At 40.5% G+C, this 16,107-nt stretch overlaps 1 protein-coding gene across 5 annotated transcripts in view; it reads left to right on the top strand.

The window, feature by feature from the left end:
* Nucleotides 1-5,406, top strand: part of LOC101861191 (far upstream element-binding protein 2) — a 37,965-nt gene extending 32,559 nt beyond the window's left edge. For all 5 annotated transcript variants that reach the window (XM_013079577.2, XM_005093014.3, XM_005093013.3 and 2 more), the window contains one exon: nucleotides 384-5,406. The gene's annotated coding sequence lies outside the window, so the exon portion shown is untranslated. The remainder of the gene's footprint in view (nucleotides 1-383) is intronic.
* Nucleotides 5,407-16,107: the final 10,701 nt, after the last annotated feature.

A 16,107-nucleotide genomic window follows, 5' to 3' on the forward strand; every position in this document is an offset into this window, starting at 1 on the left:
TGATCAATTGAGATTGGATTGACTACTGTTGTTTGCTCTGAAGTAATCTGTTTAGAAAGAACCGGGCCTCTGTATTTTGTTATTGGAGGGTCGGGAACTTTTTATTTCACTTATCATGGTTGTTAAAATAGGCGTGAAACTGGTGCTTTAGTTTCTGAACAAACCCTGATCCGACCTCTTGCAAGAAGGTAATAAATCAGTCAGTAGGTCATCCCTGCGCTCAACAACCGTATTGTTGATAATACAACAAAATTTTGTTTTGGCTGTTTGACTTGATGTAAAAATTAGGTTCCGTGTTGGGAGTTAATGTTAGTGGCACCTAAGGTTGAGAGGAGAGAGGGGCTCAAGTCTGATGAGTGGTTTCTTTCCTATACCCCCTCCAGTGGCGGAGTCTGGCGTGACGCGTGTGGACAAAGGCTCTCTGTGGATGGAATGACCAAAACGGAGTGGCTGCAGCTGAGGAATGTTCAACCAGACAAGTTGCTTTTAGGATAGGCGATAGTTTTTATGTGTATTTTCCACAGCTATGTTTCACCCCCTCCCCCGTCCCCCTGTCTTGGTGGTTTGTCTGTGTGCTGTCCTGGTCACTGTGGGACATCTTTGCATCATTGGTGTCTGCAATGTTGTGGTTGTTCAGTGTACCGTAGGCAGTCTAGCACATGTAGGAAGAAGTCAGTGGTCAATGGGGCAGTGACAGTATCGGAACAGGTGCTGTCACTTACTATTGTCCCACACCAGAGGCTTGTCCCATGACCTGCATCAGGACCACACTGGCACACAGTACACGGCCAACTCCCCAAACTAACACATCCTCACATGTGTGAATAAATATGATAGATATTTTACGGGTGACTCACTATTGTCTTGAAATTTATCCAGGGGACTTACTAGTGTTTTCTGTTTGGTAGTACAAGACATGCCTTGTATGGAAATTGTACATGTTTGTTTGTGTAGTTCCCACTGTTCTCCCAGAAACCTCTCTCTTGTTACTTTTTTTTGGTGGAGAAACTGAGAGCTTTTGAAGTTGTTTTTTTTTTTTTGCACAGGCGTACACTTGTCTTCTTATACTGATATGTATTTGGATTTATCGAATAGCTCAGAGTATATTCATCTAAACTGATGAAATTGTTTGCACCTTGTGGGGTTATGTCAGGGAAAATGTTCCATACCAATTTGTGGGTAGACCTGATGAAGCAGTGCGAATGGCTGTCGACCTTGTTTGTTCTTTGAAACAATGAGCTAAGAGATTAGCGTTTGTACATAGCAGCTTAAGATGACTGAGCCAGAACCTCCTTAGTGCCGCGGAATGCAGTGGGTTTGTGTGTCACTAGTTCTAGCTTCCCATGGTATGCACCACATTCCAGTTGCTATGGTGTGTTGTGCGCATTATGATGTCTTCTAGACATTGGGTTTCTTGGATGGTATATTTTCTATTTTCCCCTGCCAATTGAAGTAGAACACGTGTATTCTGAACTATTTCAATCAGGTTATTATTCCTTCTTATGGTGTTGGTCTTGTGTGCTCCACTTGTCCCAGCCCGTGTCCAGTGTATCGTATTTGTATGCCTATTCGTAGTAGTTTCGATATTTATTGTGCTATGTTGTTGCCGTGTGTGGATTTTCACCAGCTCTAGAGATGGTTGCAAAGCAATAGGTGTAAAAATATTCTGTAAAAGCAGGAACGTTTGCGGGAGTGTGTGTGTGTACATGTTGTCAAGAGTGCAGCATTCTTTTGTCCTTGTTTTTAGTTGACGTTTCCCCTTCTCCGTTTATGAAAAGATGTAAGTTCATGTCTCCTGGTATGGTTCACCAATTGTATTTCTTTATGATGACTACATTGAGAGAATTAATGGCATATGGATGACCCTGTTCTCTTATAGCTTGTTACTACTGGATTAGAAAATAATGATGACGTTGCTAGACTACAGTTGTACCAATGCTTGCATTTTGTACATAGAGAAATACAAGTGTCTTTCCCTCCAGTTACTAAGATAATGTATGATTTGAATGAGCATTGCTACCAATTTCATACATATTCCTGAAAAACATTAGTGATGGCAAACTAAGACAGAAAAAGAACAGTATTATTCCATTATCATTATTTAAAATGTTTTGTTTTTTAAGTTAGAAAAATTCATGTTGACAATGATGATCTGAATTTTTATAATGCTTGCTTTGTTTACCTTTTTAAGCAAAACAAAAACTATTGATGAAAACCATTTGAGGTTATGAACATATCGTATAATGTTATGTTTCAGATGTCATAACTAATAATACAATGCTTATTGAGAATGCCAAAGTATCCTTCTCTTAATAATGTTTTATACTTGTTCCTGATCTTGATGGTGAAAAAACTGTAAGAATTTCTGTTCTGCTGTAAATGCAGTGTTTTTCTTTGATGCCTATGAGAATAGCTGTATGATTTCCTTTTTCTCCTTGCAATGGTACATCTCCAGTACAACTATGCCAAGCACACATCATTACTTCTATTTCACTCTTATCTGTTGAGTTTTTATGTTCTTTTACTTCCAAAGTATGTCATGTTTGCTAGCGGTGACTTCACCTGATTTCTGTCATATGTTGCCTGTGTTTGGCTTGATTACATCTATGGATTTTATTTTTCTCTTATTTCATGTTGTTACCTGAATTTTGTTCCGTCTCCGTGTGTTGCCTTTGTCTGTGTAGTCTTGTAGAGCAACAGCTGGCAGGGCAGGGTGGTTCTGACTTAGTGCACGTGAGATGCGAGTTGTTCCTCTGTCAAGGGGAAGTAGGGCAATCATCATGTTCCTCTAACTAGTCATGTTTGTTGACTCTTCGTTGAGAGAACGGATCAGCAGGCACTGCGGCCCCAGCCTCCACTCTTGTATTTCTTATGTGACTGTCGTGGTTTGATGAAGACGTGGAAACATTCTGATGTCATGTATAATTTCTCAAATGTGATGAAGATATTATGTAGGTAAAACAAAGATTCATCCTGTTCTTTTTTGGTTGGTTTTTTTATTTTAATTTTTTGTTTTAAATATGACACATGCATCTGTAATCTTTTAATGCATTCTATTTGACATTTGAGTATGTGCCATTCTTGAAATTGGAGATAAGAAAAAGTAATCATTCCTTGTAGTGTTATCCCTCTCCCCACTTAACTGGATAATAATATGACTTTGCTTTCACAATTATTCTTGTGGGGATATGTCCTACATGATGTAAAAAGAAAAGTATACAAATGCTGTAAAGCAACTAAGATTGTCTCAATTTGCTCTTGCTATGAAAAAAGACCCATGGATTGTTGATGAAACTATTTTTTACTATTTTTATTTCATTATTGACATGTACCCTGTTACAAGCTGTGATCCAATCACATGATGTCAACTATAGTCTATGTACTGATATGCCATCTATTTTTATGTAGTAATTTAGCTGAAATTGCCCAGTCACTTGAGTTTTATTGAGTCATCTTGTCACTTTCTAGCAATATCATGCATACAGATTTTTTATGACCTCAAAGCTTGACTTTTTTTTCCTTAATGCCTTGAAACGTAAGTGAATTTGATAATGCATATTATAGACCATGTCTTAGTTGAATTGAACTAAGAGAAAACAAACAAACACATGTTTTGACTTGCTCAGATATGTATTGCTATAAGATGTAAATTTAGAGTACGGTACACATAGGTTTTCCCACGTTATTGAATACTCATAATTTTTGACTATTTTTTTATCCTCTTTAATTTGTTATTCAGCAAGTTTGGTTTCTATTGTTTTTCTGCTCTTGTGTATTATAGATGTACCTCATTCCTCAATGGACAGGACACCAAAGCCGGGTAGCAGCTTGTCAGTTGTTGTTGTGTTGGCTCTGCAGGAAAATGTTTGCCGCAATTTTATTGTTCTTTGAAGCCTTTTCAACATCGCTTTCCTTTCACACATGTGATCATGACATAGATTGATTATTATGAATTCTGGCTTATTTTTTCTGTCTTTTTTTAATCATGTGGATGTATATTTTTAGTGCCCTGTTCTCTTGAAATTAGGAAACTTAAATTCATGCCGTAGAATTGCCAATTTCTTGTGGTATATTGTTTTAATAATGATTTGATGAAAAACTATTCCAGCTCAACATGAATTTAATGTGCACAAGGCCAATCTTCTCATTTCCACATTTGTACGACTATATTATGAGATAAACCGATGCTCAAACACACATACATAGTACCGTAGATCTGTGTTTTCTTTGGCAGACACAGACACGCACCCACAGCAGTTACTTACTAGGTCTTTACCGATAGACTATACAGCCATTGCACATTGTTCCATTTTGTCACATTAATTTTCAGTTTCTTCATTTATCCCCTCTCCCCCTCCCCTATTTTTTTCATTATGTCAAGATCTCTTTGAGAAACCTGGGTGCAAATTATCCTGTGACACACACACACTTATTCTGAGACATTTCGTAAACAATGACTTTTTCAAGCGAGAAGCAATGCTGTTGGTGAGAGGATGTTAGCCCACTGTCTGGCCAGAAGATCTCAGTGGCTCTGTGGTAGGCTACTTGTTCATGTTCTAGTTGTTCCTGTGACAGGTTGGTTTGTTTGTTTTTTTCTTTGGAATGCTGAGCATGTGTTGCTAGTTGTATGCAGTGAGTGAGAGAGTGTGTGAGAAAGGCTCTGGTTGACTTGCTATTGGGCAACCCTTCAGCTGGTGAGGAGAGCCCCTGTGCTCCTCGTGACTGGGAACCAAGTTTTTATTTTTCTTATGTTTGTGTTTTTCCTATCTCTCTCTCTTTGTGCTATGGTCTCTTGTACAAACAGTCTTGTCATGCTGTTCAATAACTCTCCTACTAGCCTTTTTGTTGTTGTTGTATTCTCCCACACAACAAAGTTTCTAGTGTTGTATTGCATTGATATATTCTTATCATAACTGTTTGATCATTACTCAAGTGATTAAAGCGTACTGTTGAGCACTTTCTATGTAACAAGAAGTTATGTTTGTCTTTTTACATTATTGTTCCATTTATTCTTCATTGATTGTACCGGATTATCATTTTCCTTGCCGTTGCTGCAATTTCACCTGTCAGAAGTGAATACTTTTCAAAGATAGTTAAAATTTTAAATCAACTCTGCTTAAATGACACACTGTATTGTATGCTTTTGATATGGTATAGAATTTTATACTAATTGTAAATTAGTTTTAGTTTGATTTTTGCCCTTGCTTGATTTTTTTGTCCTTGTGTTCAATAGCAAAAAATGTTTTCCCCGACTATTTAACTTTGTATTCTTACTGGCCTTGGTAATCACGTGTGTATTGGTATGATTAATTCAGTCAAGTTTTCTCATTACGATTAATAAAGCATTGTTACTGAATCTTTGGTTTTTAAATGTATATTACAACAGTAAATTTCTATGGAAAACAGGCTCTTGGTTTTTCTCCCATTTCTTGTGGTAGCTGTTGGTATTGATGTGTTGTGTGAGAGTAGACCGCCATGGTGCGGGTGGTTGGTGGGTGCTCTGGTGTAGTTTGTCCCTTTTTTCTTTTCACAACTTTAATCCTGATCTCTTCTTTTGTTTGTTTGTTGCTCTTTTGTTACACCTATCTTTGGTGGGGTGGTTGGTGGGTGCTCTGGTGTGGTTTGCTCTTTCTTTCATCTCAAACTCAAACATCTATCGTCCTGATCTCTGATCTGTCCTTCTTTTTTGTGTTTGTTACTCTTTTTAACACCTCTAATCTTGCACACATACAGTGGCAGTGGGACTGGAATTCAACGAGCTAGGATTGAACGAGAACTCTGGTTCAACAAGATGAGAGATTCCGGTTTTTTTTCCTTCTTTAAAATCAATAAAAATAACCCGGATTCAACGAGCATTTAAACTTATAATCAGCGAGCTCGGATTCAACGAGATGGCTTCCAGGGTGAACAGCCCACGGAGACGTGGCTTCGAAATTTTTCTCCCAGGATGAACTTTATGAATTCCCGAAAACACATGCGTTGTTGGTACGTGTCTACTTTGGCGTCTGCCGGGGTCGGATGGGCGGCCTGCACACGTGTGTGTGCGTGTCGGGGAGGGGGCACTAGCGGTCCGGGTGTTGAACGTCGCAGAGATACACACAAACCTGTCTGCGTCTTTTCTCCCTTTCGGCAACTGATCATTATTACAATGATAAGCTAGTATTGACGTAGATCTACGTAATATAAATATAATGAATTGTGCGCTGGTCCATGGAATCAAAAATTGCCGCATGCTTGGCTCTGCACAGCAACACAACTTTTTGATAAATTCGCCCCTTTCGCTTCACTCCCCCATACTGCAAAAAAGTCGGAGGTCGTCAACTCAGGTCAGCCCTTAACTTTCATTTGCTTTCATTCGCCTCGCTCGTTCCCTCTGTGTACATAGTGGTATTGTTGGGTGTTGTGTGGTGTCATTTTCGAAAATTTGTTGGTTTTGTTTTACTTAACACATTACACCCTAACTCGCCCGGGAATTCCCTTACGCGCTCCACCCTGACTCGCCCGGAACCGCCCGCGCCGACCCAACGTCTTTAGAAACGAAAGTCTCGCCTTGACGAGACTCTGGGGCCGGGATTTTGATTTGCATAGTATAGCAAAAAGTTTCTTCTTTCGTTTGATACCGAAACGAAATTTTTAGGGCTAGTCGTTTTAGTATGAAGGCTGATCGAAGTGCGATCGCGTTACCGACACTTTGAAAGTGCCTCGACTTGTTGAAAAGCGACACAATTGAGTTCGAAAACGGAAATAACAATGGATTTGAGCAAAAACTAACATGTGACAAATCAGATGGCTCAGATTTTGATGAAAACGTTGTAGGAAGAGTTTGGGGCGATTCCGATTTATCAGACGGAGAAATTATAGAATTTAGATCTAGGGCCCGACCGCGAGGCTGAGAGTGAGAGTGACGGGTCGGACACCCCGATTGAACTAAAGTGAGAACATTGCCAACAGTTTGCGCATACATAAAGTTATATTTTTCTGAAACTACATTCAGTTGTCTTTTTAAGTTTTATTTTTTCAGGATTTTTGGAATTTGTTTAGTATTTTTAAAATGTGTTTTTTAAAGGCTAGTATTCAGGGGAGGTGGGTTCTTTCCCCTTGCTTAGGATCTAACAATGGACTTCCCTTCCAGGCCCTTAGGGTGTAATGTGATAAGGTCCAATCTGATCAAGGAGAAGCTGGAGGAATGCAACAGCTTTATTTTCAAATAAGATTTTTTTTTTAATCGCCATTTCTAAGAACATCCGCTAAATGATGATACATATGTATTTGTATTCTATGAACCCAATATCAATGTGAAATTTGACATCGCCGTTTTAACTAATGGAGCAACATCAGCTTCTCAGAGCATTATAAAGAAAAGGAGAGGGGAGGAGGGCGAATCCACAATGTCGCTTCAGGTCCCTTCCCATTTGCCTCCCTCTCCTCACATTTTGTTTAGTTGGTGAAAGGAGGTGAAAAGCCGATCCACTGTTTTTGTACCTTTAAATTCTCGTGTTAGGAGAAATTTTCATCAAGTAATGTATTGTTGCTGAGAGAGATGTATCTCACAGCCCAGATTGGCCCCGCTATGCAGCCGTAAGCCCGCCTCCTCTTCCTGAATTGACTAAAAAACTAAAAAAAGACGGTGGTTGGTGGGTGCCCTGATGTGGTTTGCTCTTTCTTTCCTATCAAACATCTATTGTCCTTATCTCTCATTTTTTTGTGTATAGTGTATACATGATGTATTACTGTCTTGTAACACATATATATTCCTTGGCATTTAATTTTATGAAAACTAAAGAAACTACCACAAAAAAACAACAACCAACAACCTGTGGTAACACCTAATCTTTCTAATTTCTGTGGCACTCATATTATGACCTACAGCGGAAACCTGATGTAACAGGGATGGTGGGAGTAGATAAAAAGTCCTGTTATATCCGATCCCTGTTAAATCAGAAATGCAAGGAAAGCAAGCATTTGTGGACTAATCTAGCTGTACTTATTCATGGGTAGTTTCCCTTGCCACAAGTACCCACGAACAGGGGTTTTGGCACCAATTTTCTCCTTGCCTCCTTAACGAGCCTTTGTCCCTGCTAAACCAATTGGGCTCCGATGAGGCCCTGTTATTGCCGGTAACTTTCAATAGAGACAAAGAGTAGAAAAAAACGAAACAGGGATTTTTAAAAATCCCCGTTATTACCGGATCCCTGTTATTACCTGGCCTGTTATATATATGGAATTTTATCCGGGTGGCGACCAAAGTCTACTCTTATTGATTTTAGACGACCAAGGGGTCTTTAACGTGCGCAACTTACACACGGGCCCTTCGAGATTTTTCGCCCTTGTACGAGAAGGCTAGGTGTAGATCTTTTTTACCAGAAGATTAGGGGTGTGGCTGAAAGACAACAATAATAAGGAGCCAAGGAGTAGCAGTAGAAAAGCTGCAGAAAGACTTGAAAGAGTCAGGAGCCTAGAGGAGGGGGCAAAGGGGGTATCTTGTCCATTCGTTTTGGGATTTTGTCAATAGTCGGACCACTGTAATAGACGAGCATACCGAATGGCTGCTATTGCTGTGAACTTTACTGTAGCGTTCATTATAAGAGACTGGGCTCGGGGATTTATTATGTATAAGTTAAGTACATGTATAAGAGTTAAGACTGTTGCAGCCGAAATCCTCCTTAAGACCGCAGTGGAACTGGGATTAGACGAGGTCGCCGGGCCTGACCTAAAATCTCTCCTTGAATCCAAATCCAAGTGTTCGTTAGAGCAAACATGAGGTTTTTGTGTAGATAATTACAGGCATCATCATCATCATCCGGTGCCTTGCCGACTGGCGTGGGCGACCATGGACCTCCACTTCACCCTGTCCTTCGCTGCAGCAATGGTGTCTGTTGTTCTTGCTGCTCCCAACCATGTTGTCATCTTGTCCAGTATCTTTTCCCTCTGTCTGCCTCTGCCTCTCTTTCCATCAAACTTTCCTGGCACTGAGCAAGTAATGTATGAAGAGAGGCTAAACAAGTGGTACCGGAAATGCCTGAATACTTTGAGTGTGCCAAAAAAAAAAAAAAAAAGAAAAAAAGACGGATTCGTCCAAATGCCTGTCCACTGTCACCGTTGAATTATGCGATAGTGTGGCCGCGGCTCTCGCCTAATCTGTTTATCAAAAATTTAACGCCTCGCCATGTGACTTAAGGGAAGTAATCAGAGTTATAAGGCTCATTCAAGTGACAAGTTGGTTATTTCCCTTGTTTAGGGAGTTTTGTTCCTTGAGCATGTTCTGAATGTTCAATTTTTTCAATTCATCAAAAGTTCTCATGTCTGCTGATGTTTCATGTTTGACAGGAGTCCCTGGTCTTAGTGATGTGCTAGCATCAGATGTCCTTTTTTTTCCTCTTAAATTTGTAATAGTCAAAGGCTCGTTAACAATGTGTAAAAAGGTAAGAGAGAGAGAGAGAGAGAGAGAGAGAGAGAGAGAGAGAGAGAGAGAGAGACGAGAGAGAGAGACGAGAGAGAGAGAGAGAGAGAGAGAGAGAGAGAGGAGAGAGAGAGACGAGAGAGAGAGAGAGAGACGAGAGAGAGAGAGAGAGAGTAACGCAGTGATGGAGCAAGCCCACGCAAGCCACGCCACTGCAAGCACGCGCAGCGGGTGGAGCGAGAGAGGGCTGCGATGTGCTGCAGACTTCGATCTAGGCCTAAGCCTAGTTACATCCACGCATAAAATAATAATAATGGATTGCATTTCTATAGCGCATATCCACTTCTTATGCAATGCTCTATGCGCTTAACATGATAGGTTACAAATCAATTTTAAAGGTACATAATGTTACATACTCGTCCAAACACATATTCACTCACGCACGCACCACACACACGTACATACACACATACACACATACATGCATATGCACATACGCACATATAAACTCACAACGATCTACAGCTTGGATGGATTCTGTCTAATCGAAATATGATGAAAATAGAAATGCTTTTAGTTTCTTCTTAAAAATTTCTAGATTTTCTGCTTCTCTGATAGTTTTTGGAAGCCTATTCCAAACAAGTGGGGCAAAATATGAAAAAGAGCGTTGGCCATATGATTTGTAATTTATTTTAGGCTTAACAAGGGTTGTTTTGTCACTTGATGATCTGAGCGTTCTAGGAGGAGGCACATAGGGTGTTAAAAGCTGTTTTAGATAGTCCGGTGATAAATCATTAAGCACTTGTAGCAAGTTAAACAGATTATATATATATGATACGCTCTTTCACTGGGAGCCAGTGTAATGCTTTTAAAATAGGAGCCACATGATCATGCTTTAGTTTTTAAGTAATTATTTTGGCAGAAATATTTTGTACTCTTTGTAGTTGTAACTGTTCATCAGGTACACCAGCCAGTAAGGAATTGCAATAATCAATCCTTGACAATATAAGTGATGTTATTAAAGTTTTGGTGACACCAACAGATATATATTTTCTAATGCTCCCTATTTTCTTCAGCTGGAGATATAGATTTTTACAAAGATTGGATACATGGTATTTCATTGACATATCTTGATCTAGCACCACATCTAAATTTTTAATTTTAGTTTGGGCTGATATTTCTTGGCCACTGATGTTTATTCTGATATTGTCGATTTCATTGCATGCGCTCTACGAAGAAATAATATTTCGGTCTTATCCTCATTTAATTTTAATTTGTTCTTGAACATCCATTTTCTTATATCATTGATACATCTGGCGATTCTATCTATGAGATTGTGTACATTGTCAGTTGTAGTGAATCCATACAGCTGTGTATTGTCTGCATAAAGATGGTAATTGAGGGCATATAAAGAAATTATTGATGACAGACTTTGCGTGTAGGCCCTACATTGTAAAGATGACAGGACCAAGGACCGAACCCTGAGGAACTCCGTACGTTAGAGGTAACCCATCTGACACATCATTGCCAATTTTCACTGACATAAATCTATTGTCTAGATATGATTTAAACCACATTAGAACAGTACATGATAGTAAAAATGACTTTTCCAATCTTTCTAGTAAAATTTCGTGGTCGATGGTATCAAACGCCGCTGACAAATCAAGCATAATGTGTCATTCGCAGGCCTGCCACGCCACATGACCACGAGAGATGGGCATATGCCCAAAGCCAACTGGTTCCCACTTGTGCCTCTCATTGAAAAAAACAACCCCCCCCCCCAAAAAAAGGACAAAAATTAATTACTTAGCTCTAAATTACCCCCCCCCCCCCCCCCCCACACACACACACATGCAATAATTATCACCTATACTATACGTTACATCGTTCGTGGGTACTTGTGGCAAGGGAAACTACCCATAAATAAATACAAATGAATTAGTCCACAAATGCTTACTTCCCTTGCATTTCTGATATTACAGGACTTTTTCTCCTGTCTCACCATCTCTGTTGTATCAGGTTTCCATTGTAATTATAATTACATCTAGAACAAATTAAATGCTTTACAACAAAGTGCAACGTTGAATTCTAAATGAAGCTGGACCTTCCCAGCCAATGATCACTCCTGTAGCTTGTGTGATTTGTTGGTTTTTGCATGCCAGTCAGTAGTCAGCGTTTTGTTTGTTTGTTTTTGTAAAGTGTTTTACGGCGCTCGCAACTGCATAAGGTCATATGAGCGCGCGGAACACACCTAATATTTTCAGTAGGTAGGAAATTTTGAATATTGCCAGGGTGGCGGCCGAAGCCTACTCTTATCGATTTTAGACCACCAAGGGATCTTTAACGTGCGCAACTTGCACACGGGGCCCTCCGAGATTCTTCGCCCTTGTCCGAGAAGGCTAGGTGTAGATCTTTCCTACCAGAAGATCAGGGGTGTGGCAGAAAGACAGCAGTAAGGAGGAGCCAAGGAGTAGCAGTAGAAAGGCTGCAGAAAGAGTCAGGAGCCCAGAGGAGGGGGCAAAGGAGGTGAGGGGGTTGGATCAGAAAGTGGAAATGAAAGCAGACAACAGAACATTGATAGAGAGCAGGAAAGGAGGTGAAAGGAGACAATTTTAGAGAAGAAAATTGTTGAGGCCAACACCTTAACCTCTAGGCCACGAGAGCCCCCGTAGTCAGCATTAACTTGTATTGAAAATTTTAAAAATATCATCACTGTGGTGACTAGAACGGCGAGTCACATGTCAGGAAACTCTTCTCCCTTCTGTGCATGTTGGGCAATTATTGTAGGCTCTATTGATAAAGAATTTTTTTTTAAAAAGTTTTAGTAGATGTTTTACGGCGCTCGCAACTGCATAAGGTCATATGAGTGCCAGAAGATTAGAGGTGTGACAACTTATTACAAGAGAGTAAGAAGCATAAAAAAGAAGGAGGTGAGATAAGGACGATAGATGTTTGATAGGAAAGAAGAAGCAAATCACACCAGAGCACCCGCCAACCACCCACGATAAAGAAGTTGCTTTTTCCCCTTGTAATGGTCATGGTGACAAACTTGTAGTATAATTTTAATATTACCGGTATGATGAACAATCAAGACAGCGACAAAATGAGATATAATATTATTACTGCTTTACTGATTTTGAGAAGAGTTATTTTTTTTTCTTCAACTACAGTGGAAACCATATATAACAGGCCCGGTAATAACAGGGATCCGGTAATAACAGGGATGTTTAAAATCCCCGTTTTTTCCTACTCTTTGTCTCTATAAAAAGTTATCGGCAATAACAGGGTCTCATCGGAGCCCAACCGATTATAGCAGGGACAAAGGCTCGTTAACAATGTGTAAAAAGTAAGAGAGAGAGAGAGAGAGAGGGAGAGAGAGGGGTGGGGGTGGAGGGACGACTGGTCGGCCTAGATCTAAGCCTACTTCTTTCATTATGTCACCAACGATGCCAAGCGCAAGAGAAAAATGCCTTTCAATTGACAAAAAATACGAAATAATCCAGACTGTTGACAAAAAGCAAGCTCCACTGGAAGAGATTTGTCGTCAGTTCGACATTCCACAAGGGTTGATTCACACCATTATCAAGGATAGAGAGAAGATAGTGGCAGCATACTGAAATGGAAAGTTTGCTCCGGATCGAAAGAAGATGAGACTACCCGATGCAGAAGCTGTGGACCAAGCTCTTCTGATGTGGTTTAAATAGGCAAGGAGAAAGTTGGTGCCAAAACCCCTGTTCGTGGGTACTTGTGGCAAGGGCAACTACCCATGAATAAGTACAGCTAGATTAGTCCACAAATGCTCACTTTCCTTGCATTTCTGATTTAACAGGGATCGGATATAACAGGACTTTTTATCTACTCCCACCATCCCTGTTACATCAGGTTTCCGCTGTATTATTTACTTTTAACAAACGGGAGCAACCAAGTAGAATTAAACTTTGGCTGACACATGGGCGTATGTTATGACGAAAAACCAAATGGGATCTTAAACTTTAGATTGGTGTGATGTCCTCGCATACAGTCAAACCTCGATATACCGCCACCCTTGAGACGAGCATGAAGTTAACGGAGCAGCGGTGCTGGCAGTTCAACGGGGTACCTCGGCTGTATATATCCCCAACTACCCTACGTCAAGGAACATGACTCTGCTATGCTTTTTAGTTTAGTTTCGTAAGAGTTTTAAGGCACTTGCAACACAATAAGGTCATATAAGTGCCGAAGATGATTAGAGGTGTTACAAGAGAGTAACCAACACAAAATAGAATGACGAGAGATAAGGACGATAGATGTTTGATAGGAAAGAAGGAGCAAACCACCGAAAAGCACCCGCCAACCACCCACTGTCTGCTGCGCAATCTGTTTTTGAAAAGTATCTTTGTGTTGGTGATATCAGGGGCGAAGGCTGACTTGTTTGACAGGGTAATCAAAGTGAAACGGGACCAGATATAGATCTATATGGCCTGTAGATATCACAGAAGAATCTTACTCGAGGCGGCGACTCTGAGTTGTGAATGAAAACAAATCCGGAATTCATATTGTATGTTCAACCGCCAAAATAATCGGGAAAGAATCTTATTAAATATCAGTTCCAACTAAAATTAAATTAACTTTAGATGTGAATACATAAACACAAAGCAAAGAAGCAGAGATGTCAGTACTAGATCTATATGTTATAGACCTACCAGAGAGTCTAACTCTTTGGTAGAACATGACAATTATCATTTTTAAAATTTCACATTTGGCTGTTTTTGTTAGCCTTTCGTGGCCAGGAGCTGGTGTCATAATCGAGGTCACGATCTGATTATAGGACAGTAAAAAGTCGAGGAAAAAAAAACAAGCACATGCAGCAGTAAAGAGATTGTTAGGAGTTAGTTCCCCTCACATTTGTGAGGTAGACTCGACCAGTGTTCGTTAGCTTACTTAATCAGGGCTTGGGATTGATTATAACTGTGGCCCCAAAGGGGTGAACAGGGTATATGTGGCAATGAAACAGCCATGACTGCTATGCACATGTTCCCTCAAATGTATTGGTAGACTCTTCCAGCCTCACTTTAAGCTTACTTAATCAAAGCTTGCGACTGCTTATGGAGTGGCCCGAGAGGGGTGAGGAGGCTATTTATGTGGCCGTGAAACCGTTTTGAATGTTAGGCATACTCATTGTGGATTACGAACCTCTTTTTACTTTTAATTTAAGAGGTTTACGTTTAAGGATGAATTGGACAGCGACAATGTTTCAAAATTAGGAAGGGAAGCAGTGATTATTTGATTATATAGACGCTCCGCCCCTGGGTGATATACATGTATAATATGTTTACATAAACAGGCACATGTATTCAGAGTCAGATCCACCAAGAGTCTTCTCTCTCTCTCGATCTCTACGCCTCTCTCAGGAAGATAGGTAGAGCTGGGCGAAAAGTCGATTCCGGAACCGATTCCCTCGATTGATACTACGGATGTAAAATTCCTTCTCCTTTTTTTACATAAACCAACGGTTTTATCATTAAAATTTTCTTTTTTTTTAAAGAATCTATTTTGGAAAAAAAAGTTGATCCTTCGTGGTGTTCCGAAACCAAGGTTATCCTAAATCTTATCACATAAGATAGAAAATAAGTAATTGGGTTCGGAGCAAGGAGTTTACAGTTCTAAACTCCTTGGTTCGGAGTCGATTCCTACGATTCCTAGCTTTCACTTTCAGTAATCGGGAACTCATCCGCCCAGCACGAGATGGTCAAGTAGCCAACCAGTAAGTGTCGTGCGCCGTGTGCTGTGTGTACCTCTGGCGGCCCGTGCCCTGGTGGTTGCTGCTGTTGTTGTCGAGTGAAGAGAACACCACTGACACAATAACGGTCACTTAGGCTGAAAATTAGAGGTGGGCAAAATCCGGATCATCTATAAAACGATAACCGGATAATTCTCAACGAAACATTATCCGAATTCAGACTCTTTAACTCTCTTGCCTGACCCGTTTGCCGAAGTGGGTGCACCCATGTGTTGAAGTATTGCTTACCCGTTTGATAAAGTGGTTCTAACCCATTTGCCGAATCGGTTCACAACATATTATTTATCGAAGAGGAGCACTAACATAATATTCGGATTTTGCTAAAGCGACTCGTTGCCCAGCCCTACTGAAAATATGCTGCCTGCCACGCACAACTGAAGTGCGCCGCGGAAAAAGGCGTGCCCTCCTCTGTATTTCCTATCGGTGATTTCACTGACACGACTAGTAGAGCTGGGCAAAAAACCGATTCCCAAGATGAATGCTACGAAAGAAAAGTTCCGACTCCTTACGCAAACCAATGGTTACCAGTTACTTTAATCATTAAAATCTTCTTTCGTTTTTAGAATTCATCTTTGAAAAATAAAATCTGATGCTTCGTAGTGTTCCGAAATCAAGGTTGTCCTAAATCCTGAAGATGTTCGGAGCCAACCAGGTAACCACTGAAAGACATCGCATCATTAGAAAGTAAGTAATTGGGTTCGGAGTCGACTCCTACGATTCCTAGCTTTCAACAATCGGGAACCTGGCCGCCCGGCACTAACGACTAGACGTGAGGAATCGTGAGGACCCACACAGACGTGCGTGAGTGCAGCACTTCGCACTAACGACTAGACGTGAGGAATCGTGAGGACCCACACAGACGTGCGTGAGCGCAGCACTTCGCACTAACGACTAGACGTGAGGAATCGTGAGGACCCACACAGACGTG

This window comes from Aplysia californica, unplaced genomic scaffold (genome assembly GCF_000002075.1).
Source record: "Aplysia californica isolate F4 #8 unplaced genomic scaffold, AplCal3.0 scaffold00056, whole genome shotgun sequence".
In the NCBI taxonomy this organism is placed as follows: Eukaryota; Metazoa; Mollusca; class Gastropoda; order Aplysiida; family Aplysiidae; genus Aplysia; species Aplysia californica.